Raw genomic sequence first — 26,975 nt, forward strand, 5'->3', positions numbered from 1 at the left:
GGAAAAGCAGCAGCAGCAGCAGCAGCAGCAGCACAGAACCAGTTAAGTGGAGCCTTGGGGCTGCTTTCTCCAGCTTCCAGGCCACTGGGCTTGGTTGCTTCATCTCTGAGTCTCAGCTTTTCTCACCTTGTACAAGGCTTACCCAAGATAACACAGTGAGTCTAAAAGGGCTTTGGAACTGTAATACATTTAGACAAACACGTGTTATTAACAAGAAAAGTTTCATTAGCACTCTCTCCTCCTTTTCCTTTTTCTTAAAGACCAGAAGAGTAATGGACTGACATTTGGAGAAGGCTCAAAATTTTGACCATGTGGAGAGAGGGTTTTTTTTTTTTTTTTTAGTTTTACTTTGTTTGCAGTACTGAACTACAACCTCAACTCCACTCCCCTTTATTTACTTATTTATTTTTTTTACAGGGTCTTACTAAATTACCCAGGCTGGCCTTGAACTTGTGATCCTCTTGCTCTAGCCTCCAAGTAGCTTGTATTATAGGTGTGAGCCACAATACCTGATGAGGGAGGGGACTTAATATAAAAGAAATGCTGCACTGAGTTTGTTTTTGTTACTGGAGATTGAACTCTGGGGCTCTCTACCACTGCGTTTACTTATTTATTTTTTTGATTTTGAAAAATTGTCTTGCCAAATTATTTAGGGCCTCTCCAAATTACTGAGGCTGGATTCGAACTTGTGACCATTCTGCTTTAGCTTCCTGAGTTGCTGGGATTACATGCCTCACTGTACCTGGCTACAGTGAATTATTTAAACTGAAGAATGCTTTGATAATATAATTAACCGTGGCCCTCCACACATAGACAATATTTATTTATCTGTATATTACAGTTATTTGAGCTAGACCTGACAGAAAAGGAAACTCATATGACTTTTTAAAATGAGAGAATAGAGAAATGCTAAGTCTTCATTTTCCTATGTCAGCTCCTCAGTGTTGGGGTGCATACCCCAAACCAAAGCTCCCTGCTAAGTATTGTTTAATATGTATTATGCATCTGAAATGAGCTTAGGCAGTGTTCAAAGCTGAGATCATATCTAGTCAGATCACAGTTGAGATAAGACACAGGCCTGTTTTTTCTCTGCAGGGCCAGTAAGGACTGGGCTACACTGGCTGGTTCACTTGAGATCAAAGTCCAGTTTCAAATTAATTTCTGTTTAGTTCATTTACCACAGTATTGTCTTACCTGAAACTTTTTATCCCAGAGCTATTTTTTTCCACTATTTTTAAATTTTCTGAGCTTTCAGAAAGAGACACAGTTTAACATTGGCTGTATAGGGGACATTTTTTCCCAAGTCCTTTTAAGACTGTATTCAATGAAGAGTGACCAACACAAAGGCTTGCTGCCTTCTCTTGTATCAGAAAGTTACACAAGTTCCTTCTGTTAGTAACACTGTGATATGAGGCTTCATGATGGTGTACACATGTAACTCAGGAGGTTGAGGCAGGAGGATCACATATTTGAGGCCAGACTTAGCAATTTAGCAAGCCCTGTCCCAAATAAAAATAAAAAGGGCTGGGGATGGGCTGGGGTTGTGGTTCAGTGGTAGAGCACTTGCCTAGCATGCGTGAGGCACTGAGCTTGATTCTTAGCACCACATATATATAAATAAAGTCCATTGACAACTAAGAAAATATTTTAAAAAGCGGGGCGGGGGTGCTGTGGCTGTAGCTCACTGATAAAGTGGGTTCAATTCCCCAGTACCTAACAAATAAAATAAAACAAAATAAAAAGTGTTGGGGATGTAGGTCAGTGGAAAAGTGCCCCGGTTCAATCCCCAGTATCAAAACAAACAAACAAAAAACCTGTGATAATGACAAATAATCCCTTCCTATGTCTTGCTAATGGTAATAATAGCTATTCTTTACTGAGTGTTAGTCAGTGCCTGGGTGATTTACATGACCTCATTTGAATGATGCCAACAGTAGCCCTATGAGGCTGCTACTTTTTATGGTCCCCATTTTACAGGCTGAGGAACGCAGGGGCAATATTTCTTCACAGCTCAAGTTCTTAACCCCTGCATTGTATTACTGTGCACTTGTTCTACCGTTCTGTTCCATGGTGATTATTTGTATGTGTTAAATTCTAACATCAGGTGGGGAGGGATTGTCTTTGATTTTTTTAAAGTGAAAAAAGAATCTAATGGAGATTTAGAGAAGCTTATGAGGTGGGGAATGGAAGTGGAAATCTAGATTACAATTTCATTTACTCTGAAGTGATTTCCCCCCCTTTTACAAAGGCACAAATGAGAATGAAATAGATAAATTTCAAAAATTAAAAATCCTTAAACTGGATGTGACAGCACAGGTCTGTAATCCCAGCTACTCTGGAGGCTGAAGCAGGAGGGTCAATTTCAAGGTCAGCCTTAGCAATTTTGTGAAACCCTCAGCAATTTACTGAGACCCTGTCTCAAAATAAAAACAACTGCTGGGTGTGTTGGCGCAGGCCGGTAATCCCAGCTGCTTGGGATTCTGAGAAAATCGCAAATTGAAAGCCAGCCTCAGCAACTGCAAGGTGCTAAGCAACTCAGTGAGACCCTGTCTCTAAATAAAATACAAAATATTTTCCACTGTAATGACGACAACGTGCCCCTGAGTTCAATCACTGGAACCCCCCCGACCCCCTGCAAATAAATAAATAAATAAATAGTACTGGGGATGTATCTCAGTGGCAAAGCAACCCTGGGGTTCAATCCCAGTACCTCCTCCAAATAAATAAAATAAAAAGGGGCAGGGGGTATAGCTCAGTGGTAGAGCACATCTGGGTTCAATCCCAGTATATCACAAAACAAATAAATAGGTAAAATAAAAGCCTTAAATTAAATTATAACGTTTAAAAAAAATCCAACCAACATTTAAAATTTAAATGAAGACTTTTTGTTTTGACTGTTTATAAACTCTCAGAATACAGAAATGATCTTCAGATTTACAATTTATTTGTTATTTTTATCAATTCCTACTTACTGCAGAACACTTTGTTTCACAAGCATTATGTTTATAAGCAGTTTTCTGTGGCTGCTGAAAATGTTTACTAGGAAGAGCAGTTCTTTCCTTCTTTATCATTCAGGGAAAGGTGTATGCCAAGGAGTTATCTCTCTGCAAAGGCATGACTTGACATTTTCACAAACTTCTTCAGGCCAGCATTTTGACCTACTGCTTCATTTGGAGATGGAATTCTTCATTTTAGAATAAAGGCAAAACTAAAACACAAACACTCCCAAACAAACAAACAAAAAAAGAATATTTGTGTATAAGATGTTAATCAATTGTAATACAAAGACTTTGTTTTAATCTGGATTCTAACAAACTAAAAATATTCAAAAGGGCATTTATTGGATAATCATTTGGTTCTGGATATCTGGAATTACTGACCAAATATTTGGTGAGATTAAGCAAGTGTTACTGTTTTTGGGGAGTGTAATGTTTAAAGGGGGACTGCTTATTCTTTAGAGATATATACTAAAAATACTTACTGGAATAATATGATATCTTTGATTCAAAATAATATAGGTTATTGGGAACATGGAAAATGGGTGAGACTATGGAGGAAGCTAGATTACCCATTGAACTGATTATTGAACTTGAGATAAAGGTACATAGGGGTGATTTATATGATATACATAGGTAGGTAGATAAATATAATATATATCATATCTTTGAATTTTTATAATAAAATAATTTTTAAAATATTACATTATAGCCAGGGACTGTGTTAAATGCTATAATCCCAGCTACTTGGGAGGCTGAGGTAGGAGAATTGTAAGTTTGAGGCCAACCTGGGCCAGTAAGTGAGACCCTATCTCAAAATTTAAAAATAAGAAGGGTTAGGGATAGAGATTAGTGGTAGAATATCCTTGGGTTCTATCCCCAGTACCCGGCAGGGGCAGGAATTAGGTTGTATGCTACTAGAAAAATCAGAGAGGAGGAAGGGAGAAAAAAGAAGAACCTATTTTTTATTTCATATAGTCATGGAAATAAATTTTTATACTGTTAAAACGTAAATTCAAATACTATGGTATAAGCATTAAAGTCTAGAATGGTTGTTTAGAAGCTTATTTGATCAGAAATAGAAGAGTCATACAAGTTTATTATTATGGTTCTGGATGTCTGAGTTTATCTTTTTCTCCCTTCTATCTAAAAGCTAAAGGGAAAGTCTTCATTGGCAGGTATAAAAATTGATCATAGAATATGCAATGTTTTTGTAGTTTTTTTTTTAACACTATAGGTAACCACCAGCAGAAATTCCTCAAATGGGGCCTCTAAAAAGATCATGAACCTCTTGAAACTGGGTGCAAATTGTGTTTGTGTAAGTATACCTGTTTTTTTTTTGAAGGATGAAATTATAGCTTCCATAATATTTTCAAGGAACTCCTCATAGGGATTAAGATACCTTAAGTGGACCCACTTGTAAATCCCAAACAAGGACAATAAAAGTCTAGATTAGTTATTACCAGTTAGAACAAGGTGACTCCAGAGGAGTGTGGTGGCACATGCCTGTAATCCAGCAACTCGGGAGACTGAGGGATTGCAAGTTCAAGGCCAGTTTGGCATCTTAAAAAAGAGAAAATTAAGAAAGGGCTGAGGATGTAGCTCAGAGGTAGAGCCCTCTTTGGCTCAATCCCAAATACTTAAAAAAAAAAAAAAAAGCCTAAACCCTATAATCACTTTGAAAGGATTTCCACTGTAATGATGACCAGCCATATGGATTCTGTGTAGTAACATCTGGCTGCTTGTAGTCTAAACAGTATAGAAGAATGTGAATGATTTTGTGAAAAAAAAAATTAGGATAGGCAGGAGATTATGTCAGCAAATGGTTGTTTCAGTTATTTATTTAAAAGTATTCTGCCTAGCTGGGTATAGTGGAACAATGTCTGCAATCCCAGCAACTCAGGAGGCTGAGGCAGGAGGATTGCAAGTTCAGGGTATAACAAGGTAGGTTCACTTGGTGCTTTGACTATATCCCTTGTGGCTTCGAAATCTACATATATTTTTTTCTTCTTCCCAATCTTCTTTTCCCTAAACTTCTCCTCCCTGTTCTTCTTTACCCTAAACTTCTCTTCCCTGATCTTCTTTTTCCTGATCTCTCCTCCCTAATCTCATTTTCTCTGAATCACCTCTATAAAAGCCCCCCTGTTCCCACAGATGGGCAGAATCACAGCCTTTGGCGCAAGAGTCCTCCGTGTTTCTCCTTTGCCTGCAAAGCAATAAACCTTCTTTTTTTTTTTCAAGACCTGTCTTTCTTATTGGATTGGTGTTGAGAACAAGGACAGCTTTCGGTTACAAAGGACAGCCTTAGCAACTTAGTAAGACCCTGTCTCAAAAAAGTAAATGTAAAAACAAATAAGCTCCGTGGCAAAGTGCTGCTGGGTTTAATCCTCAGTATAAAAATTAAATACATAAAAAATAAAGATGTCCCACCAAATGTAAGGATTTGCAGCAAGGTTATCAGGTCCAGTTACCACCCAAGGCAGCCATGGGAAGGGAAACTTCAGGTGCCACATAACAGCCTGTGGTTTTCCCACTTTTCCCCAAGTTGCTGTAGTTAGACCATCTCTTGAATATTTATTCTCCTTATTTAAGGCTCCTCTCTTCCCCCAAGGCCTTCCTAGGACTAGTCTGATCTTCACCACAACACAAGCTTAAGATACATTATTCTTGAGGAAGTTTCAGGGTATTTTCTGCGTTTGTCCATAGTTTAGTGATATTGTACCTGTTTTTCTTGGCTAAAGGAAACCAGTGACTTACATACTTCCTAACTACTGCAGCCTGCAGCATCTTTCAAGAGTTCTTATTTACTCATTGCTTGTATTGAGAGGCTTTACAAAGTTGAAACTGTATATTATTATTCCAGAATGTTTGGTTAAAGATTAAATGCCTAGTTGAAAAAATTATGATATATCTACTTTAAGGAGTACCATGTAGTTATATAAAACAATGTTTAAGTAGTTCCTAAAAACAAGGCAAAATTTGTTACAAAGTTTTTTAAGCATAAAAGATTGTTAACATAATACATTCACATCCGTGTAAAGATTCCAATGTAAGAACTTATTTATTTATTTTTTGTAGTGGTGGGTATTGGGCATTGAATCCAGAGATGTTTTACCATTGAGCTACATTCCTAGCACACCTCTTAAATTGCTGAGGCTAGCTTCAAATTTGCAATCCTCCTGCCCTAGCATTCCTTGGCTGCTGGGATTATAGGTATGTGCCCAGTTTAAAAAAAAAAAAAAAGTTGTTAATATTATTTTCTTTGGGTGGATTTTTTTTCTTTACACTTTATTGTACTTTTCAAACTTTCTATCATAAACATGTTCATCTTTATTAAAATAAAATCCTCTAGTCAGGTGTGGTATAATACCACCTACTCCAGAGGCTGAGGCAGGAGGACCAAAAGTTCAAGGCTAGTTTCAGCAATTTAGCAAGGCCCTAAGCAGCTTAGCAAGACCTGTCTCAAAATAAAAAATAAAAAGGGCTGGGGATGTGGCTCAGTGGTTAAGTACCTCTTGGTTCAATCCCTGGTACAAAAAAAAAAAAAAAAGTTCAAGCTGAGCTTGGGCAATTTAGGCAGAGACTGTCTCAAAATAAACAATAAAAGCCAAGCACAGTGGGGCATGCCTGTAAACGCAGTGGCTTGGGAGGCTGAGACAGGAGGACTGCAAGTTCAAAGCCAGCTTCAGCAAAAGTTCGGCTCTAGGCAACTCAGTGAGACCCTATCTCTAAATAAAAGACAAAGTAGGGCTGGGGGTGTGGCTCAGTGGCCAAGTGACCTTGAGTTCAATCCCAGGTACCCAAAATGAATGAATGAATGAACATACAAATTAAAAAGGCTGAGGATGTAGCTTAGTGGTAAAAGTGCCCCTGGTTTCAATCCCCAGTACTGCAAAACAGAATACCAATGGTTCTTGTATGTGTGTGTGTATGTGTATGTGTGTGTGTGTCTTCACATTGGTTGATAAAAATACAAACACTTATACTCCTAACAATGATAAAAAATATATATACTATTCTTGGAGGAACTGATGTGCATTGAATGAGTTCACTGCAGACCACTCACGTTAAACCAGGAGCTCAGTGTGTTAGTGTGCAAAGCAAGAAGAGGCGCTGTGACTGCAGCTTTGCAGTTAACTTCCTTTAACCTCAGCCTCCAACAGGCATTTATGGCTCAGAAGTACCCATTAATGCCCTCCCCTTCATCCTTCACTATCTCCTCCCTTTCCAACTTCTATTTTATTTCTTTACCTTCCTGAGAGCCTAAATCAATCAACAGGAAGGAAGGAAAAAATAGGGCAGGTCAAACCTAAAGGTACAGGAAAGATTCTTTTTTCCTTACTTCCATCTCTGCAGGTAGGAGAGATCCTTTGGACAAGTTCTGAGACAGAGAACTATTTCATGTGGCTAAGCACTCAGGTACTTAAGCCAGTGGAGCTGGTAACCCAGTTGTAGGAGTGGAGTTAAGCTCCCTTTTATTTCTTAGAGTGAGTTTTAAAAAGGACTGGAGCATGTAATTGCTTTCTTCCTCTCTCTCTTTCTCTCTCTCTCTCTCTCTCACACACACACACACACACACACACACACACACACACACAAACTGGGTATTAAACCCAGGGGTGCTCTAACACTGAGTTATATCTCTAGCCCTTTTTATTTTTTATTTTGAGATGGGGTCTTGCTAAATTGTGGAAGCTGGCCTCCAACTTGTGATCCTCCTGCCTCAGCCTCCACAGTAGGTGGAATTATAGGCATGTGTCACTGTGCCTGGCATAACCTCTTCTTTTTTTTTCCTTTTTCTTTTCTTTCTTTCTTTATTATTATTTTTGGTATCAGGGATTGAACTCAGGGGCCCTCGACCATGGACATCCCCAGCCCTGTTTTGTATTTTATTTAGAGACAGCGTTTTACTGAGTTGCTTAGCATCTCATTTTTTGCTGAGGCTGGTTTTGAACTCGCAATCCTTCTGTCTCAGTCTCCCAAGCCACCACACTCAGCTCTTTTCTCTATTTTTAAGACAAAAATTACATAATGATTAATATTACCTCCTTAATATTTCTTTGTGAATTGATCAAGGCTTAAAGCAGCTTTTTCTGGCAATAGCTTGTTGTAACAATATTCAACAATAGCTTAGGGGGTAAAGCTTAGTTGAGGACATAAAGGCCCTTGAAATCTCTATTAGCTCCCCAACTACACCAAAATTTTTTTTTTAAAAAATAAAGATTATGTCTTGTGATGCAAGTGATGTTTTCTCAATCTTATTAAAATGTTGGAAAGGAATACTGTCTCTAGGAAATTTTGCCTTCTCTGTTTATTTCATAACATACAATTTGTGCAATTATAAGACAAGTCTCCTAAATACTACTTGCAGGAAAGAAAAATAAATATTTGAAAGCTGGGAAAGAAGAAAAATGATAGATGTATGTCCAGGGTTCAGCTCTCCCTGGGGCTCCGCAAAGACTGGCAGAGGAGGTCTTGAAATGAAAATTTCCAAACAAGGCTGGGAAAGAGAGAGAGGGACCCAGACAGAGAAGATCAGGTTCACAGGCACCGCTATGTGAAAAAGAAGCTTCAGGAAAATGAAAGTTGCTTGTGGAGAAAGCAACTGAAGAGAAAGTCAGAGAAGCTGGCCTCCCTTATAGCAGAGTGGGGAGTTTGGATGTTAGTACTGAAGTGTCGACAGGAGTACCGGAATGACATCAGAAAAGAATTTTCCCAGGCCAGCGCAGCTGCTTTTATATAGTTTTAGAATTGAATGCTTTTACGTGGGTATAGCTCTTCTCCAGATCCACACAGCCTCCTTTTGCTATACTGAACCCCATGACTTCACACACATAACTGCCTGGTCACACAAACATTTGAGATTGTGTCAAGAAACTTCAGGTGGTGCACGCCTGTAATTCCAGCAGCTCGGGAGGCTGAGACAGGAGAATCAAGAGTTCAAAGTCAGCCTCAGCCATGGTGAAGGGGCTAAGCAACTCAGTGAGACCCTGTCTCTAAATAAAATACAAAAAAGGGCTGGGGATGTGGTTCAGTGCCCCTGAATTCAATTCCCCGTACCAAAAAAAAAAAAAAAAAGAAACCTTTAGGAGAGGGTTGGGCATGTAGTTCAGTGGTGGAGCAAGGCCCGGGTTCAATCCTCAGCTCTGCAAAAAAGAAACTTCTGGGAGAGGTTAATGGAGAGCCATGGAAATAGGGGTGTGGGCTGATCAGATTTACAATTAAAAAAGGTTAGCCGGGCCCCATGATATATGCCTGTAATCCCAGCTACTCTGGAGCCTGATGCAGAAAGAGTGCAAATTCAAGACCAGAAGGCCAGCCTGGGCAATTTAATGAGACTGTCAGCAATTTATCAAGACCCCATCTCAAAATAAAGAGAATTGGGGATGTAGCTCAGTTGTAAAGTATCCTTGGATTCATCATCAATACCCTACACCCCAGGAAATAAATAGAAAGGTGGATCACCAAAGTGGAGAATGGATCTTGTGACAGTTGGCAGCATGACCCAGCAGGGAGGGCTGATCAAGGAGATAATTAGAAGACAGAATCCACCAGTCCTGGCACCTGGTGGCATGCGATGTGAAGGAAGAGTAAGTCTGAAAGCCTTCTAGGCTGCTGCTCTGGTAAAGAGGTTGGTGGGTGAACATTCCCTGGGACAGGACTTTGCAAAAGAAGCAGTAGGGTGGGTGGGAAATGGAAGTTGAATGCAGTTTAGGTCAAATAATTCTGATGACCCCGTGGGACAGTTTTTATTAAACTGGGTCAGAGATTTGAATCCCACGGACATTTGGTTTCACTCCTGGTCCAGACCCAGTTCAGGTTGTTGGGGGTGAGCTTCTCTTAGCACTGTTTAACAGCTTCTTTGTCTGCATCCCAAGGAAAAGCTAGATTTGTCTTCTCACCTGTTCCCACCTTCTCTCCATTCTTATCTATCCTGCAGGGGTTTTGAGGAGGAGGAGTACACTTGTGTCTTATTTTATTGTGACTGTTCCCTCTCTCCCTGACTTTTCAACTAACTGTCCCATGTTTGTTTGCACAGTTATTGTTAATTGTAATTGTGCCAGCACAGTTTACCCAAAAGCCTGTGCTGAGATTTGTGGATGGCATGTGAATATGAGCAGCCACCTACATGAGGTAGGGACACCCAGCCTTGGCTGTGAGTGCACCTGGCATAGAAGATTTCCCTGTCACATGAAAACCAGCTGACTTATCTGCAAGAAGCCTGCTGGAGTGATAGGCGCGGTTGTTTATGGGGTTGGAACTAGTGGTAAAACCATTCTTAGAAGCCTGACAGGACACACGCAAAGGAATAGCTACTTTTCAGACCATAAAACATTCGCATTCAAGAATGTGAAACTTTTCATCTGGACCTGGAAGGGGTTTGGGCTGTAGAAATAAAATCTATTTCAGGGTTGCTTCAAAATGCTCTAATTCTTGGATTGACATTGGCATTTGGAACTGTATTTAAAAAAAAAAAAAAAAAAAAGACCTGCAAGTGTACACCATAAGGAACCTCCACAAGGTCTAGGACTCCACTGGTATTTCTCCATGAAATCCCGGGAAGCTCCATGATGCTCTGGGTAACTGCACACTAACTTTGGGGTGGTGAAGGAACATCTAGTCAGGGTAAGAGAGGCTCACTGAAGCACATCTCTATCATTGTTTTATCTTAATTGTTATTTTAGCACATTGGATACATCTCTATCATTGTTTTATCTTAATTGTTATTTTGCTGGTTAAGAAAAATTTGGGGGACAATGTTTAAAAAAATGGCCCAATCCCACCAACTCAAAATGTCCAAATCCTTTTCTGCATGTTCATATAATTTTTATTATGAAACTGAAGTCTTGCTGTACATTTGAAGATTTTTATTTCTTATTTAAATTGAGATAATTTACATAAAATGGAATGTATATATTTTAAGCAAACATTTTTTATGTTTTCTGTTCATTTTGTAGTGCTAGGGATTGAACGCAGGGCCTTGTGTGGGCTAGGCAAAGACTATACCATAAATTATAACCTTAGTCCTTGATGAATTTTTTTTTTTTGTACTAGGGATTGAACCCAGATTTGTTTTACTACTAAGCTATATCCCAGCCCTTTTTATTTTTTTATTTTGAGACAGAGTCTTGCTAAGTTGCTTGAGGCCTCAAACTTGTGATCCTCCTGCCTCAGCCTCCCAAATTGCTGGGATTACAGCCATGCCACACTATATTCGACTATAATACCCCTTTCATTGGAAAAGTAATATTGCTGTTTATGCAGGCACTGCCCCATATTTATTCATTTAACCAGTTCTTATTGATGGAGATTTTTATTTCATCTATTCCCTTCCTATCTTCCTTCCTTCTTAATACAAACAACTCTGTTATCAATATCATTATAAGAAGTCTCTGCATGTAAGGATTTATTGTTTCTGCAGGTTACATTCCTAGAAGTGGAATTGCTATGTCAAATAAATGCACATTTTAAGGAATGTTGCCAAATGGTACCTAGAAAACCTGCCTTAGTTCGTTTCTTAATTGTCAAAGAACCACTCAAGCAAATATACCATCTGATCTTCTCATTCTATCTGGAAGGATATATAAGCTTGTTTTTTCACACTATGACCAACATTGAGAACTGGAGAGGGGGAAATCTTTGCTCTTGGTCAACTTCATAGTTTAAACATGATACCTAATTTTAATCTGTATTTGTTTAATTATTAATGAAGAAAATTTCGTCATTGTATAGCAAAAATAAATGGTCTTTTCTTACAAAAGTAAACTTTACAAATGATCATTAAACTAATCACGAAAAAAGTGATCTCATTAAGGGTACGAGGATAAAAATAAAACAACACAAAAAGTCACAAGCTAAACTTTATGTTGCTATTATTTTCAGCCAATAGCCTTATTCTATAATCTTGATTTTTGAATAGTTTTGCAAATGCTTTTATTTTTAATTACTTTAAAAAAGGCTTTGCTTCTGCATAAGAAGAAAAATAAATTCAGTTTTGGATGACCAGGCTTTAAAATAGAAATTTATTTGCCAAGGATATCTTTAAATTAAGACATCATTGACTGGGTGTGCTGGTACATGCCTGTCATGCCAGCAACTTGGGAGGCTGAGGTGAGAGGATCTAAAGTTCAAAGCCAGCCTTAGCAATTTAACAACTCTGTCTCAAAAAAACCAAAACAATAACAAAACAACAACAAAAACTAAGAAGTACTAGGGATATAGCTCATTGATAAAGTGACCCTGGGTTCAATCCCCACTTCTAGGAATGTAACGTGCAGAAACACAGAAACACACACACACACACACACATATCATAGAACATCATCATCAACAATAGCACACACACATCGAGGTCTATTTCAAAACATCTGCAGTTTTTAAGAGAACTACTGGTGTTTGAGTTATGGCTTAGTCAATGTCTTGGGATAGCTCAGTTTCTTATTTGTAGAATTATTGGAATTGATTAAATATCTCAAAGTTCCCTTCAAAACCTAAACTCTTACTTTTTTTTTTTTTTTTTAAATGTGGTGCTGAAGACTGTACCCAGTGCCTCATACATGCTAGGCAAGTGCTCTTCCACTGAGTCACAAATCCAGCCCTAACACTCTTTTTCTTTTTTCTTTCTTTCTTTTTTTTTTGTATAGAAGATTGAACTCAGGGGCATTTTACCACTGGCTATATCCTCAGCCTCCTTTTTTTTTTTTTTGAGGGAGGATCTCCCTAAGTTGCTGAAGCTGGCCTCAAATTTGGCAATCCTCCTACCTTAACTTTCTAAATTGCTGGGATTACAGGTGTGTGCCACTGTGACTGGCTAAAATTGTTAAATGTCCAAGTTTATCATTGTATAGCAAATGTTTTGGAATGTTCACAGAACCATGTAGAGCTTCAATAGGCACTTAGGCTGCAAAGTAAGAATTCAGGTTCTGGAGTTGTAGACTGGATCCAAAGTGCAGCTCCACCATATACTGGCTGTGCAGCCATCAGCTAGTTATTTAGCCTCTCTCTTTCTGTTTCTTCATTTGTAAAGTGGGGATAATAACACTGTCTGTCTTATAGGGTTATTGTAAAGCACTTAAATCATTACTTACACACAGGAAATATCCAGGACATGGTACTTGCTATAACCTATATTTAAAAATATTTATATTTGAAACATCAAAATTATTATTAAAATTTTTTTTGGAGGGGTGGGAGGGAAGGGAGGGGGCAGAGGGTTAGAAATGATGGTGGAATGTGATGAACATCATTATCCAAAATACATGTATGAAGACACAAATTGGTGTGAATATACTTTATATTCAACCAAAGATATGAAAAAATGTGCTCTATATGTGTATTATGAATTCTAATGCATTCCGTTGTCATATATAATAAAAATCCATAAGTTAAAAATAAATTTTTAGTGAGGGCTGGGGATATAGCTCAGTGGTAGAATATTTGCCTACTGTGCGCAAGCCCCTTGGTACAATCCCCAGAACTGCAAAAACAAAACAAAGAGTCCCCAAAACTTTTTTTTTTCTTTTGGGATGGGGTTGGTGTATTGTCCAGACTGGTCTTGAACTCCTGGCTCAAGTGTTTGAAATCCTGCTTCTCTGCCTCCCAAATGCTGGGACTACAGGAAGAGACTTTCATGCCCATGGAGACTAGTTGTGTGCATTGCCGAATATACCATAAATACGATTTCCTTATTCCATCTCAGGGAGGACTTAGTAACTGAATACTTTCTCTACAATCTTGTAGATTCTTTCCTCTAACTAAACCACTCTCTCAAGTTGGCAGTCTTTTAAGCCATTCACATTGAGATGGTCCAGCCAGTCTTGAAGGTCTGGAATGTCTTGTGACCTGAAAGCACCCTCTTCCCAGATCCCTGCCATTCTGAGCCCTTTCCACAATGACTATGCAGATCGCCACTCCACCAGTTTCCAGAGCAAGTGCAGTTACTCCTCACTGCATAACCACCCTATGTGGCTCTGAGACTCCTCTGCAATGTCCTTCTCTAATCCCCTCTCTGGCTATTGTGACTCAACCTGAAACAAGAAACACAAAACACAAGCTTCTGTTTTGTGAGCTTCTCTCATCTCCAGCTTTCCCTTCTCTCTTACCTAACAATAAGAGCACCCACGTCATGTCCCTGCATTGGGATCAGTCAGGTATGGGCCTCTCTCTCTCCCTTGCTGGTCTAGAAGAGCAGTTCAATTGTGTGAACCCAGTGTACAAAAGAATGCACCAACCAAATGATTCCTGTCCTTATGTTCATACCTGGCTCAAGATGAAGTTTTCAGAGATCTCATAAATATTTCCTCTTGTTCCTTCAAACTTCAGAACCTGTCATACTTTTTCCTCCAGAAAACTTCCTTCATGCCTGCTTTTTGGTCTTGTAGTCTGCCTGGGATTCTCCATGTTATCTTATCTTCACTGTAACCCTGGAAGCTGGCATCATTTTTCCATTTGACAGATGAAGGCTCTTGAAGCCCAGAGAAATATAAAGTAACTAGCCCAAGACTCGATATTGGCAAATGCCTTGGATTGCAGGTTTGTCTGACTCCAAATCCCAGTGCTCTTTCCACCATACTGCATTGTCTCCTGAAAAAGGATTGTCAGGGGATGAGGCCTCTTATACTTTACCATCTAATCATATAGATATTACTCCAAAGCTTTCACCAAAAAGTAGGCATGGAAGAAAGTAAATGGCAGAATCTATTTTGAATGTGGCAGAAGAGCTTCACATCTCACCATCAAGCTAGGTGAGGCAGCATATGCCTATAATCCCAGCTACTCATGAGGCTGAGGCAGGGGGATTCCCAGTTGGAGGCCAGCCCAGGCAACTTAGTGAGACCCTGTCTCAAAATAGAAAATAAAAAGGGCTGGGATGTAGTTCATTGATAGGGTGCTCCTAAATTCAACCCTAGTATTGGGGGTGGGAAAGGGTGAGGAAGTCCCACCAATTTTTCATTGATATTTAGTATCCTTTTGCTTAAGAAATTGTTCCATATTAAACCAATAAATCTACCTTGGAGGTGTAGAGCATTGGTGACAAGCCATTTACACTTCACATACATAGACTTCACCTATAGTTCGGATCTTAACTATCCTTCAGAGGCTGAGGTGCTAAGGGCTTGGCCCCCAGCTTGGTGCTATTGAGAGATGGTAGAAACTTTTAAATTGTGGGCCTAGTGGAGAGCTTCAGGTCATTCAATTGTGAACTTGAAGGAGATAATGGGACCCCGACCCCTTCCTCTTCCTCTCTTAAGCTTCCAGGCCATGAGGAGAAGGGTTTTGTTCCATCATGCTCCCTGACTATGATGTGCTGCCACAGACCTAAAACCAACAAGGCCTATTGATCATGTACTGAAACTTCCAAAATGGTGAGCCAGAATAAACCTTTTATCTTTATAAGTTGATCATCTCAGGTATTTGTTACAGTCATGGCAAGCTACCTAACACGGTATCTTCTGAGTCTAAGCCCAAACAATGAGAGGAAGAAAGTTCAGTTACAAGTAAGATGGATGGATCCTAGAGACAGAAGAGTCAAAAGAGAAAGGAATGGTTTTATTCAATGTGTTCAGAAGAGATTCTGGGTCTGGACATCAAAGAGTTGGCAGAAAGGGGCTTGCTCCATGGGTGTAAGACCCTGGGCTGCATGTCTAGCACCAAACATAAAAACAAAAAAAAAGAAAAAAAAAAAAAAGAAAAAGAAAAGCAGCATGCAGCAAGATAAGAGGGAGGAAAAACGCCCCTGAGGCAACTTGAAATACCTTTCAGCATCAACTTCTATGGTATTTACTTTTCTCGGGTCCTATTTTACTATCTCAAGTATAACCTTAGGCATTTTTTTTCTTTTCTGATGAAATCAGATTAGGCACTAAGGATCTACCTCAGTGCTTTCCATATTTGTGACTCTCACTTCGCACCTCCTACTCTGATAGTAACAAGTTCCTACTCCACCTGGAGCACACAGAAAAGAAAGGCTCCATAGAATTCCAGGATGCCTTATGCATGAGCTGTTATAGTAAAGCATCAAAAGTATGTTTAAAAATAACATGCAAGGCCAGGTATAGTAGTGTACACCTGTAATTCCAGTGGCTCGGGAGGCTGAGGCAGGAGAATTGCAAGTTCAAAGCCAGCCTCAGCAACTTAGTGAGGCCCTAAGCAACTTAGACCTGTTTCAAAATAATTTTTTTAATTGGGGGTGTGGCTCAGTGGTTAAGTGCCCCTGGTTTCAATACCTGGTCCCCCCTACCCAAAATATGTATAATAATTAAAAGTAAATACATAAATAAAATAAAATGTAGGACACAAGGTTATACTATCTTTTATTTATAGATCATCCCAAAATTTTGCTAGAATACATATATATATATATTCATTCTAATATATATTATACCTCTAAATGAAGTCAACTTCTCTTTGTATCATTCTTCTGAGCATGTATAATTCACAGAGATGTTTAAAAATTTTTTCTTTTCCTTTTTTTTTTTTGTCTTTTGGAGGCTAATTGTTCAAGAGTCATATTTTAAATATAAAAGGAGATTACTATTTATTTACTTATATATTTTCTATAGTACTGAGGATTGAACCCAGGGGTGCTCTACCACTGAGTTATATCTTTTTTACTTTTTATTTTCAGACAGAATCTTCCTAAATTGTCAAGAGTGACCCTGAACTTACCATTTTCTTGCCTCAGCTTTCTGAATCTCTGGGATTACAGGCATGTGTCACCATTCCAAGTTTAGTATTTAAAATTTTTATTTTAATTAATTTATTTTTTTTTTTGTACCAGGGATTAAACCCAGAGATGCTTAACCACTGAGCCACATCCCCAGCCCTTTTTAATATTTTATTTAAAAATAGGATGTCACTGAGTTGCTTAGGGTCTCACTAAATGGCTGAGACTGGCTTTGAATTTGTAATCCTCCTACCTCAGCGTCCTGAGACTCTGGGATTATAGGTGTGTAACACTGCGCCCTGCCAGTATTTTAAAGTTTTGAAGTGTAACCTGGTTGATGTATGTTTGGTATTTTTTAGGAGGTTTGTACCTGTATAGTAGCTTGTTTTCTTATTCTAAAACAACATATTAGTAGTGGTTAAATTAAACCAAAGAGAAAAGTCACTGTAGGTTCAATGACATATTTCTAAAAGATGCAAATACTGTATTATCTTTCTTAGTATTGTCAAAGTTTTTAAGGTTTTGGTCGAATGAGCAAGATAAGAACAAGATTATTGTTTGGTTTGCATTTATGGGGAAAAAGAATTTTTTTGTTATAACAGAGTTAATGACTGGGTTTAGTGGTGTGAGGCTCCAAGGAAAGCATTTTAAAAATCAGAAATAGCCTGATGGGAGAACAAGGCAAATCATTAGATGCAATTGCTGTATAAATGGTCTTTTTGTCTGAGAGTGCAGTTTATTGTAATTGCAAAAAAAATCCCATGTGCCATTTTCATTGTTTGCTCCATTTGTTTGCTTGCTATGTAATTGAGTTTCACACAAAGGAGAGGATAAAAACTATTTTCAGGTGCACCATTGTAGTTTCTATAGATTCTTTAATTTCTTTAGAGCCTAGGTCTTGTTAAGTGTTCTCCAGAGGGTATATTTTAGTGGTTTTTTAAAATGAGATTCTAAGTAGGAGAATAACATCTCTTTTGAATCCAACCTGTGATTTGATTGGATTTTTTATCTTTATTTTGTTTATTCATTTGTTTTATGTGGTGCTGAGGATGGAACCCAGTGCCTCACATGTGTAAGGCTCTGCCACTGAGCCACAACCCCAGCCCTGTTATGTTTTTTAAAATGGCAAAAATTGGCTTTCAATCACACATTCAATCACACCCAAACAAGCCTCACTGAAATCAGGCGACATCATTTTATATTTCATGTTCCCTAGAGCTATGTTTCCAAAACCACAGGGACACAGATATAGCTCACTCTGTCACAGACATTATAAAACAATATGTGAGATATAGTTCTCAGTCATACTGCATTTGCCCATGTCCTTTGATCAGTGTTTGGTGTTTGCACCTGGGTGAAAGAAGTTTGGGAAAAGTCACTGTCTTCATGGTGAAGCAGCCAACCTTCGCTATTGCTCATTTTATGAATGGTGCATGGAATTGGAGTGTGGGAGTAAGTGGAGAACTATGCCTTAGGCAATTAACATTTAAAGGATCTAGGGGAAAGACAAAGAAAATGCTGGACCTGGTGGCGCTTGCCTGTAATCCCAGTGACTGGAGGCTGAAGCAGAAGGATCATAAATTCAAAGCCAGCAATTTAGTGAGGCCCTAAGCAACTTAGCAAGACCCTGATTTAAAATTAAAAAAAAAAAAAAAAAAAGGACTGGGGATGTGGCTCAGTGGTTAAGCACCCCTGGGTTCAATGGTATAAATGGTCTTTTTGTCTGAGAGTGCAGTTTATTGTAATTGCAAAAAAAATCCCATGTGCCATAAGAAAAAATAGGCTGGGTGTGATAGCTCAAGCATGTAATCCCTGTGTCTTGGGAGGTTGAGGCAAGAGGATCACAAATTTGAGGCCAAGTTCAGCAATTTAGCAAGGCCTTGAGCCACTCGTTAAGACCCTCTTTCAAAATAAAAACTTAAAAGGGCGCCAGGCATGGTGGTGCACACCAGTAATCCCAGCGGCTTGGGAGGCTGAGGCAGGAGGATATTGAATTCAAAGCCAGCCTCAGCAAAAAAGCAAGGCACTAAGTAACTCAGTGAGACCCTGTCTCTAAATAAAATACAAAAAGGGCTAGGGATATGGCTCAGTGGTCAAGTGTCCCTGAGTTCAATCCCTGGTACCCCCCCCCCCCCAAACAAAACAAAACAAAAAACCCAACAACCCCCCACCCTCCAAAAAAAAAAAAAAAAACCCAACTTAAAAGAGCTTGGTGATGTAAAGCACCCCTGGATTCAATCCCTAGCACAATGGGGCAGGGGAGGAAGAATAGGGTCTAGTGGCATAGTCTGGGCATAGTGGCACAAGCGGGTAAGCCCAGCTACTCATGAGACTGAGGCAGGAGGATTGCAAGTTTGAGGCCAGCCTCAGCAATTTATTGACACCTGTCTGAAAATAAAATAAATAAGAAAGGACTGGAAGTAGCTCAGTGGTAGAGCACTTACCTAGCATGTGTGATGTTCTAGATTCAATCCCTAGCACTGAAAAAAGAAAGAAAATCCACAGAATAAGAACTTTGAGGGGCTGCGGATGTGGCTCAAGCGGTAGCGCACTCGCTTGGCATGCGTGCGGCCCGGGTTCGATCCTCAGCACCACATACAAATGAAGATGTTGTGTCCGCCGAAAACTAAAAAATAAATATTAAAAATTCTCTCTCTCTTAAAAAAAAAAAGAACTTTGAAATCAACCAGACTGACTTGGTGTTCTGGCTTCATCTGTGTAAACTTTAAGTAAATTATTTAACTTGTCTAGGTCTTGGTTTCTTAATATTGAAATTATAATACTCTCTTATCACTAAGAATGGCTGGGATGTGTAATGAGATAATAGAGTGCAGGGAAGAGTGTAAGCTCTCATTACATGCTAGTTATGATTATGAGATGTTATAGAGATGCCTGCCCAATAGCAAATCACTTGGAGAACCACTCAGTAAGTAATGCGATAGCAATATTCGTTCATCTAAAAAATTTGTTTCAAAATGGACACAGTCACAGATGGATCAACCGAGAATGGTGTCTGTGTGGTTTCTCTGAGCATCTCTGTGTTCTTTTCAGGTCTTGCTTTGAGTTAATTATATTCCTGGCTCTTCTAGGAATGATTTGCCCCTTAGGTGCTCAGAAATTTCACTTCTACTTCAACAGCTTTTAGAAACTCCTTTATCTTAATTAAGGCAGGGATGCCAAATTTCCTGGCCAAAGAATCAATTTTGGCTTCACTTTTATTTTCTTCCAGAGCCCTATAAAAGAATGTGTGTGTTTCCTTTATTATTGGCTCAGGCAAAGCCAGTAAGCTCACTTTATGATCCTATTATCTTTTGTTCACATAGCTCACAAAAGCTACTGTCCAAATTCTATGACTAATTTTTAAAAGATCAAAGGTATTTAACTATTAATTAATTAAAAATAGAAATGTAAGGGTCTTGGAAAATATGGGACAAGTGGTTCTCAAATACAGTGAACAGATAACATGTTCACTATCCAAGGAGAAATGAGAAAAATAAGTATAAGATAAAAATTCTCTCAAAGCTAAATATAATAATAAAATTTTTATTCTGACATTATTTGCCTTTCATTTTTTGTTGTAACTGAAATATATATTATTCTATGATAGAAAGTACTGGGTTTAAAAAATGCTTTTATTTGGGAAAAGTAAAAAAAAAAAAATCAAACAATTCCTTCATTCTTTTTTTTTTTTTTTTTTTTGGTCGGGGGGTGTGATTGAACTCAGGAGCACTTGACCACTAAGCCACATCCCCAGCCCTATATTGTATTTTATTTAGAGACAGGATCTCAATGAGTTGCTTAATACCTCGCTTTTGCTGAGGCTGGCTTTGAACTCATGATCCTCCTGTCTCAGCCTCTTGAGCTGCTGGGATTGCAGGCATGTGCCACCATGCCTGGTCCTTAATTCTTTTTTTAACTTATTTTTGAAGTTGGGCATGGTCCTGCATGTCTGTAGTCCTAGTTATTCAAGAGGCTGAGGCAGGAGGATTGAAAATCTGAGGCCAACCTCAACAATTTAGCAAGACCTTGTCTCAAAATTTAAAAAAAGGTGGGGTGTATCTCAGTGATTGAACACTTGCCTGGCATGCATGAGGCCCTGGGTTCAATTCCCAGTACTGAAAAAAAAAAAAATCCCCAAACTAATTATTTAAGTCTCCAAGTCTAAGAACCACAATTATTTGTAATCATGAACACTTAAGAAAGGCTTACTGTGATCCAGATTCCATTGTAAGAGCTTAAGAAATATTAATCCATCAAATCCTTATAGTAGCCCTGAGGTGAGCACTGATATCGTACCTGATTTATAATTTAAAATTGATTTCTTTTTTCTTTTTCTGTAATTTGTAATACTGGGGATTGAACCCAGCGGTCCTTTTTGTTTTTTATTTTGTGACAGAGCCTTGCTAAATTGTTGAGGCTGACCTCAAATTTGGGATCCTCCTGTTTTAGCCTCCTGAGTTGCTGGGATTACCTGGCGTGCCCCACCACACCCTGCTTACCTGATTTGTAGATAAGGAAATGGAGGAATGGAAGGGTGCAGTGACTTGCCCAATGTTGCAGGGCTAATAATGGTAAAGCTGGGGCTCAAACCCAGATTTCTGGATCTAAATCTATTCCTTTTCCTCTAAATTATTCTGAGAAGAATCCTAGAAACTCCTGTAGAGATATTAATCTCAACCCTGTCTTTGAATCTTGGGAAGGCATTTTGGCAACACCTACCAAATGCTTCAAGAATGTATCTATACAATGACCTAGCAATTTCTAGGAATTTATTTTAAGAAAATAAAGAATTATGCCAAAATGAATATGCAGGGTATTAATTGCAGCATTATTTAAACTGGAGGAAAGTGAAAAAAAAAAAAAAAACCTAACCAAATGTTCCCACCTAGGAGATTATTTAAATGATAGTTTATGCAAAGGAATGCTGATTAATATTGCTTACTTGATTTGGGTTTTTAAATTGCATTTCACAAAGCCCTGGAGCTCATCTAACATGTCTTAGGGGTTCCTCAGATTGTTTTTTTTTTTTTTTTTTTTGAGTATCATATATGCTGATTGAGACTGATACAAGAATATGGTGTTTTCAGTGAGTTCTGACTTAACCTTTCTGTTTTATAAAATTTGCTCTCAGCCAAGGATGGTGGCGCACACCTGTAATCCTAGTGGTTTGGGAGACCGAGGCAGGAGGATTGCAAGTTTGAGGCCAGCCTTAGCAACTTACTGAGACCCTAAGCAACAGTGAGATCATGTCTCAAAATAAAAAAATAAAAAGGACTAGGAATGTGGGGCAGTGGGTAAGTGCCCCGGTGTTCAATCCTTGCTTCAAAACAAAACATGTTCCCATGGATTTATTTTAGGCCAAGTAAATGCTCTACATATGAAGGGTTGTCCATTTCTATGGGTTTATGGATGCCTTTTGTATGTTTTTAAAATGAGGGTCCATTGTAGATTAAATGCATTTTTGACACTACCTGTCTGGTTATGGTCTAAGGAACAATGGCATTAGGTTCTCTGTCTGGCCAGCCTTAATTTATGTCTAATCTATTCCATTTACTAACCTCAACCTTGATGAACTAGCTGGTAATCTGTGGAATTCCTGAGAAAGAGGTCTTTCCACATTTTATTTTAGCCTGCTTTGTGTATCAACAAAATGTGAAAAAGCATGGGTTTAATATCAACTAGTGTTCTTCTTGGAAACTACTCACAGTGGTATATGGATTACTGTCTGGTATAGACAACACAAATAGCTTTATGTGTGTCTCTGCATTTTTTTTTCTTTTTTCTTTTTGGTGATGGGGATTGAACCCAAGGGTGCTTTACTACTGAGCTACATCCTCAGCCCCCCCTTTTTTTTTGAGACAGGGTATCACTAAATTGCTTAAGACCTCAATAAATTTTTTGCTTGAATTTTCTTTTTTTTTAATATTTATTTTTTAGTTGTAGTTGGACAAAATATCTTTATTTAATTTATTTATTATTTTTATGTGGTACTAAGGATTGAACCCAGGGCCTTGCACATGGTAGGTGAGCACTCTTCCGCTGAGCCATAACCCCAGCCCTGGCCTTGAATTTTTGATCCTCCTGCCTCAGCCTCCCAATCCACTGGGATTCCAGGCATATACCACCATGTTGGCGAGTGGGTGGATTTTAAAAACTCTTGGGCTGGAGGTATAGCTCATGAATAGAGCCCTTGCTTAGCATGTATGAGACCCTGGGTTTGATCTCCAGTACTGCCAAAAACAAAAAAGCTCTTGAATATATGATTACATTGTGGTCTTTAACAGACCCATGTGAATCCTGCTTCAGTCATTTACTAGCTCTGCGATCTTAGGTAGTTATTCTATCTTTCTGAGCTTTAGATTTCTGGTCTGCAAAATGGAAATTGTTACCTCGAAGTTTGTTATGAGGATTATAAGACATTCATTTGGGCATTTGGTAAATGTTGACATGTGGAGTCAGGGAAAATTCCACAGATTGAACTCTCTTTAGCCATCACCCCAAATACAGGAGGTAATTTCAGACAATGAGGGATAAGGAAGTATTAGACTGTTAGATTCAGAAAATCCTTAACTTACATCTATTTAGAATTTTACAACGTCTATTGAAGATAATATGCTCACCCTGTGCTGTGCAAATCTTGCAAAGTTCTTCAGCCAAAAGCAATAAATCTCACTCTTGTAGACCAAAGACTATTCAAATAATGTGGATATACATATTATACAACGTTTTCAACTTTTGGTCCATTTGTGCAAAAACTGACTGCCTTATGAGAAGCATTTTAATTATTTATAGAATTCTATTTTCTTTCTCTCCTTTCTTTCTGCCTCCAATTGTCTGATTTTTCATGATCCTCCCCAGGCATCCACTAGACAGTCTCCCTCCCTCCCTCCCTCCCTTTCTTCCTCCCTCCCTTCCTTCCTTCCTTCCTTCCTTCCTTCCTTCCTTCCTTCCTTCCTTCCTTCCTTCCTTCCTTCTTTTATGACAGTGGGGATTAAACCCAGGGGTACTCTACAACTGAGGCACATCCTTAGTCCATTTTATTTTTTATTTTGAGACAGGGTCTCATTAAGTTGTTCAGGGCCTCATTAAGTTGCTGAGGCCGGCTGTGAACTTGGGATCCTCCTGCCTCAGCCTCTGGAGTTACTGAGATGTCAGGATTGTGCCACTGCACCCCGCAATCCACCTTCCCCTCTTAAGGCAGTTGTCTCACTGGGGGAGTCTGCCTGGTCCTTTGAGCTATAGACATTCAATTCCAGGGGGGTCCGTAACTGTTTTCTCCTTGTGGCTTCCATGGTTAACAGAGTTAACAGTTTCCCCTGTTGTCTCTGCTTGTTCTTATTTGGCAATTGGGCACCCAAGTGCGTAGCCAAGGACTCTTAAAAACGGTTATTCTTTTCAGTCCTTTTTTATGGATCCCCAATACAGCACTAAACAGCCTGGGTATTTTCAAGGTATTCAACTCAATTCAACTGTTTTGAGATATTTAATAAAGAATTGTCCCTTTTTTTGTATTTAAAAATTAATTTAATGCTTGGCTAAAGTGTAATTACATATATAATTATCAAACAGTAGTCTTAATAATTGTCTTTTAAAAATTTAAATCATTGTAACTTTAAACAAACTTTTGGAATCCACTCCATGACACTAGGCTTGTTTTGGTTTAGAAACTTGCCCAAGGACAAAGTTAATAAGTGGCGAGGCTGGGATTTGAAAGCCTTTTAGAGTTTGGATTTGAATTGTGACTCCTGTTACTCTGGTGAGGGCTTCATGGCAGATGGCATCACAATAATGGAAGCACATGTGGAAGATAGATAGGAAGCAAGACAGATTCCCAGGAGGGACCAGGTTCACATAGAACCACTTGCTGTGGCAGAACTTTTTAGAGAGTGAGAATTCCTTTCCTCTAAACTCAACTCACTCTGAGACCAGCATGAATCCATTCATCAGCGTGGAGCCCCATAACCTAATTACCTTCTACTATGTTCCTCCTCTTTGCCTGGGTGTGTAGACTAGGGATTGGACCCAGGGTGCTTCACCAATGAGTTAAGTCTCTGTTATGGTGATGATGATGATGATGATGATGATGATGATGCCGGGGATACTTTACCACTAGGCTACATCCCCAGTCCTTTTTATTTTTTATTTTGAGACAAATTGCCCAGGCTGATCACCAACTTGTGATCCTTCTGCCTCCTGAGAAGCTGGGCTTATAGGTGTGTACCACTGTGCCTGGCTGAGTCCTCCCTCATCAGAGTTCACTACCTCTCAACCTTGCCACTCTCCCTCCATTGGAAACCCTGGGGGTCACACTCAGACTGTATCCAAACCTACCAGCTCCATTCCTTACTTGGCAACCACATTTCCCGCTAGCTTCCTCTCTGTGCTCTGCCCATAGGACACGCTCCAGGGAACCTGGCATGCTCAGTTCTCTGCTCCTCCTCCCCACCTTTTTGGTTGACTTGTTGGTTTTAGTACTGGGGATACAGTACTAAATACAGGGTGCTATACTGCTGAGCCACATCTGCAGTCCTTTTTGTTTTTTAATTTTTTAAAATTATTATTATTATTTTTTTTTGGTACCAGGGATTGAACCCAGGGGCTATTGACCACTGAGCTACATCCCCAGCCCTTTTTTTTTTTTTTTTTTTTTTTTATCTTGAGACTGGGTCCACTAAATTGCTGAGGACCTCACCAAATTGCTGAGGCTGGCTCAAACTTGTGATCCTCCTGTCTTAGTTTCCTGAGTCACTGGGATTGCAGGTGTGTGCCATTGTGTCCGGCTGACAAATAATTTTCTTACTATGGGATAGATCAACAAACTGGGCTATGACAGTGTTACTACCTGCTAGACCTAACTTAAATCCTTAGGATTCCCTCCGTTTGCTCATCTACAAAATGGGTGAAGAATATAGTTCCTACATGGCCTGCTACATATGTTTCTCCTCAATAACTGTTAGGATTGCTCTGTTGTATTGTGATGCTTTTCTCTTCAGATTTTAAAACAGCCTCCCGTGTTTCCAATCCTCTCTCTTTTTTAAAAATATATTTTTTTTAGTTCTTGATAAACTTTTATTTTATTCATTTATTTATATGCGGTGCTGAGAATGGAACCCAGTGCCTCACACATGGGAAGCATGCTCTACCACTGAGCCCCAGCCACAGCCCGTCCAATCCTCTTTTTTTTTTTTTTCATTTTTTAAAAAAAATTATTTCTTACAAACATGACAATAGTGGAGTGCATTACATTTATAATTATCCATTCACAGCACAATTTTTCGTAACTCTGTGTATAAAGTATATTCACTCCAAATTATGCTATTATACATGAGCTCTCTTATTTTTTTCACACACAATTCTTTTTTTTTTTTTGAGAGAGAGAGAATTTTTAATATTTATTTTTCAGTTTTCGGTGGACACAACATCTTTATTTTATTTTATGTGGTGCTGAGGATCGAACCCAGCACCCCACGCATGCCAAGCGAGCACCCTACCGCTTGAGCCACATCCCCAGCCCACATACAATTCTTAATACACCTTTATACCATCATTTATCTATATCTCTGTTTGTATATAAGGTATGTTGACACCAAATTCACATCTTCATACATGTATTTTGCATAATGATGACCGTCTCCTTCCACCATCCTAGCTGTCCCCTTCTCCCTCCCTTCTCCTCCCACCCTATTCCCTATCTAGAGGTAATTTTCCTCCCATGCTCTCCCTCCCTACCCCACTTTGAGTCACCTCCCTTATATCAGAGAAAACATTTGGCATTTGTTTTTTTGGGATTGGCTACAATCCTCTCTTTTTATCTCAACCCTTATTGAGTTTGCTGGGTGGACTTGACTGCCACTTAATTGTCCCTGGAGGCTGCCATGTAGGGGCTGGGGCTGTAGCTCTGTGGTAAAGTGCTTGCCTTGCATATGTTGAGGCACTGGGTTCGATCCTCAGCACCACATAAAAATAAATAAAGATACTTTGTGTTTATCTACAACTAAATAAATAGTTTTTTAAAATGCTTCCTTTATAAGTGCATGGCCACTTTCCTTTTTTTTTTTTTTTTAAGAGAGAGAGAGAATCTTTTTTGTAGATGGACACAACACAATGCCTTTATTTTTATGTGGTGCTGAGAATCGAACCCGGGTCCTGCCCATGCTAGGCAAGTGCTCTACTGCAGAGCCACAATCCCAGCCCTACACTTTCCTTTCTTTAGAGAAAAATTTGAGGAGCACACAGCACAATGAGAGAGAATCTGAAACCCAAACTCTAAAGCTTTGTTCTAAGTCTCTCCCCACCCTTTATTCTGGTCTCTC

At 39.0% G+C, this 26,975-nt stretch overlaps 1 long non-coding RNA gene across 2 annotated transcripts in view; it reads left to right on the plus strand.

Moving 5' to 3' along the window:
* The window catches only part of LOC117794705 (uncharacterized), a 72,899-nt gene that overhangs the window by 2,133 nt on the left and 43,791 nt on the right, over nucleotides 1-26,975 (plus strand). For both annotated transcript variants that reach the window (XR_011706914.1, XR_004618554.2), the window contains exon 2: nucleotides 4,234-4,314. This is a non-coding gene — a long non-coding RNA (uncharacterized lncRNA). The remainder of the gene's footprint in view (nucleotides 1-4,233; nucleotides 4,315-26,975) is intronic.

Source organism: Marmota flaviventris, chromosome 3, assembly GCF_047511675.1.
Source record: "Marmota flaviventris isolate mMarFla1 chromosome 3, mMarFla1.hap1, whole genome shotgun sequence".
In the NCBI taxonomy this organism is placed as follows: Eukaryota; Metazoa; Chordata; class Mammalia; order Rodentia; family Sciuridae; genus Marmota; species Marmota flaviventris.